Source organism: Bison bison, unplaced genomic scaffold, assembly GCF_000754665.1.
Source record: "Bison bison bison isolate TAMUID 2011002044 unplaced genomic scaffold, Bison_UMD1.0 scf7180017864494, whole genome shotgun sequence".
NCBI classification, from domain to species: Eukaryota; Metazoa; Chordata; class Mammalia; order Artiodactyla; family Bovidae; genus Bison; species Bison bison.
In genome coordinates this window covers 9980-13382 of record NW_011495053.1, presented here as the reverse complement: position 1 = coordinate 13382, position 3403 = coordinate 9980, and positions in this window count along the sequence as shown.

Sequence of the window (3403 nt, the reverse complement as noted above, 5' to 3'; positions counted from 1 at the left end):
GGGATGACCAGGGGGCCCAGGTCACCTCAAGCATACTCATATTTTTACCGCGTCCAAGCTAGCTCTGCTTACCACAAAACAGGCCAATGAATCCGAGAAGCGAAGGGTTAAGACAAAAAAAGGGACTGTATTTGGGGAGCTGACTGACAAAAAACAAGGCAGGCGAGCACCTCAAAATAACCATCTTGTCAGGGTCTGGATGCCAGGTTGTTTTGTAGCTGTTCAGTAGTTCTGTTGTGTCTGATTCTTAATGTCCCTCTTCTTCACAGCCTAGCTGAGTCGGTGATGCCATCCAGCTATCTCATCCTCTATCATCCCCTTCTCTTCCTGACTTCTATCTTTCCCAGCATCGGGGTCTTTTCCACTGAGTCAGCTTCAGCATCAGTCCTTCCAATGAATATTCAGGGTTAAGTTCATTTAGGATTGACTGCCTTGATCTCCTTGCAGTCCAAGGGACTTTGCCATTGCCCTTCTTTGAGACTGGAATGAAAACTGACCTTTTCCAGTCCTGTGGCCACTACTGAATTTTCCAAATTTGCTGGCATATTGAGTGCAGCACTTTATAATAGCATCATCTTTTAGGATTTGAAATGTATAATCATAAGGGAGGGTGATTTAGGTCATACCTGAGTGGCCTAGTGGTTTTCCCTACTCTCTTCAATTTAAGTCTGAATTTTACAACAAGGAGTTCATAATCTAAGCCACAGTTGTCACCTGATCTTGTTTTTGCTGATTGTATAGAGCTGTTCCAACTTCAGCTGCAAAGAATATAATTAATCTGATTTTGGTACTGACCAGCTGGTGATGTCCTTGTGTAGAGTTGCCTCTTATGTTGTTGGAAGTGGATGTTTGCTATGACCAGTGCGTTCTCTTAGCAAAACTCTGCTAGCTTTTGTCCTGCTTCATTTTGTACTCCAAGGCCAAACTTGCCTGTTACTCTATGTAACTCTTGACTTCCTATTTTTGCATTCCAGTCCCCTATGATGAAAAGGGCATCTTATTTTGGTGTTAGTTCTAGAAGGTCTTGTGGGTCTTCATGAAACCATTCAACTTCAGCATCTTTGGGATCAGTGCTTGGTGCAGAGACTTGGATTACTGTGATACTGAATGGTTGCCTTGGAAATGAACAGAGACATTCTGTCCTTTTTTCATTTTGGACTCTTTTGTGGACTATGAGGACGCTCTACTTCTTCTAAGGTACTCCTGCCCACAGTAGTAGGTGTAAGTGTCATCACATCCATCTTAGTTCCCTGACTCCTAAGATGCTGATCTTCACTCTTCCCATCTCCTGTTTGACCACCTCCAATTTACCTTGATTCATGGACCTGACATTCCAGGTTCCTATGCAATATTGGTTTTTACATCATCAGAATTTACTTTCACCACCAGACACATCCAAAACTGGGAGTTACTTCCACTTTGGCTCGGCCTTTTGATTGCTTCTGGAGCTATTTCTCTGCTCTTCTCCAGTAGCATATTGGGTACCTTCTGAACTAGGGAGTTCATCTTTCAGTATCATAACTTTTTTCATATTGTTCATGAGGTTCTTAAGGCATGAATGCTGAAGTGCTTTGCCATTTCCTTCTCCAGTGGACCATGTTTTGCCAGAAGGCTCCACCATGACCTGTCCATCTTGGGTGGCCCTCTTTTGTAGAGCCAGAGAGAAAGAAGCAAGGAGGAACTAAAGTCAAAAGGCAGAATAGAGAAGAAGAGGCAGTTGGGAAGTGAAAGGGTCTTCAATTTCACAAATATCTCCAAGGGAATGGCCAGCCCTTGGAGGCCTTTGTGGGTGGGGTGTGTTAATCTCTTCTATTCACAGGTGGGCAGGGACAAATTATCTCTCTATGAGCTGAAGAAAGACACTTTAATTTATAGTCAAACAGAGGAGCAGGGTCCTCAGAGGCAAGCTCTTAAGTATAATTATAATAACAAAATCAAGGAAAAGCAAGGCAAAGAAAGATTTTCCAACATGGAGATGGAACTGGCTCCTTCTCTGCAGCAGTATCAACAGAACATCCTATCTGTGCCCATTGCCTTCAGCACAGAAGTGCTGAGATGCACGCCACAGAGTGCTTCTTGTATCAGTATCTGTATCACATGGAATAAAATACCATCCTGTGGTTTAATATCAGTCCTGAGCTATGAGAAGCATAATGGATCATCAAGAAGAACTTCAGTATCTTTACTAAAAATTCTGAAAACAGAGCTGTACCAATGCAGAAGTCATGATTAGGGAAGCAGAGGATGTTAACAAACATAGTTATAATGAAAATTGTATATTCAGTAGAGTCTGTTTGCTTACCAGATTCCCAGAGGGCAGAGCAGTGCCTTTCATCCGTGGTGCCCTGAAGCATTTATGCACTACATCTCCCCAAAGGCTTACAGCCAGGTGTATTCAGGTCAGTTCAGTTCAGTCACTCAGTTGTGTCTGACACCCTATGGACTGCAGCACACCAGACTTCCTTGTCCATCACCAATGCCCAGAGCTTGCTCAAACTCATGTCCATTGTTTAGGTGATATCATCCAACCATCTCATCCTCTGTCATCCCCTTCTCCTCCTGCCCTCAATCTTTCCCAGCATCAGGGTCTTTTCAAATAAGTCAGCTCTTCACATCAGGTGGCCAAAAGATTAAAGCTTTAGCCTCAACATCAGCCCTTCCAATGAATATTCAGGGTTGATTTCCTTTAGGATTAACTGGTTGGATCTCCTTGCAGTCCAAGGGACTCTAAACAGTCTTCTCCAACACTACAGTTCAAAATCATGAATTTTTCAGCACTCAGCTTTCTTTATGGTCCAACTCTCACATCCATACATGAATACTGGAAAAACCATGGCTTTGACTATACAGACCTTTGTTGGCAAAGCAATGACTCTGCTTTTTAATATGTTGTCTAGGTTGTCTAGATTTTCTTCCAAACAGCAAGTGTCTTTTAATTTCACGACTGCAGTCACCATCTGCAGTGATTTTGGAGCCCTCAAAATAAAGTCTCTCACTGTTTCCATTGTTTCCCCATCTATTTGCCATGAAGTGATGGGAACAGATGCATGATCTTCATCTTCTGAATGTTGAGTTTTGAGGCAGCTTTTTCACTCTCTTCTTTCACTTTCATCAAGAGACTCTTTAGTTCCTTTCCACTTTCTGCCATAAGGTTGGTGTCATCTGCATATCTGGGGTTATTGATATTTCTCCCAGCAATCTTGATTCCACCTGGTGCTTCATCCTGCCCAGCATTTTGCATGATATATTCTGCATACGAGTTAAGTAAGCAGGGTAACAATATACAGCCTTGACATACTCCTTTCCCAATTTGAAACCAGTCTGTTTTTCCATGTCCAAAGTGTATTAGTTTTCATAATTTGTTCATTTATCAGAACTTCTAAATATTAATTATTCAAGGATG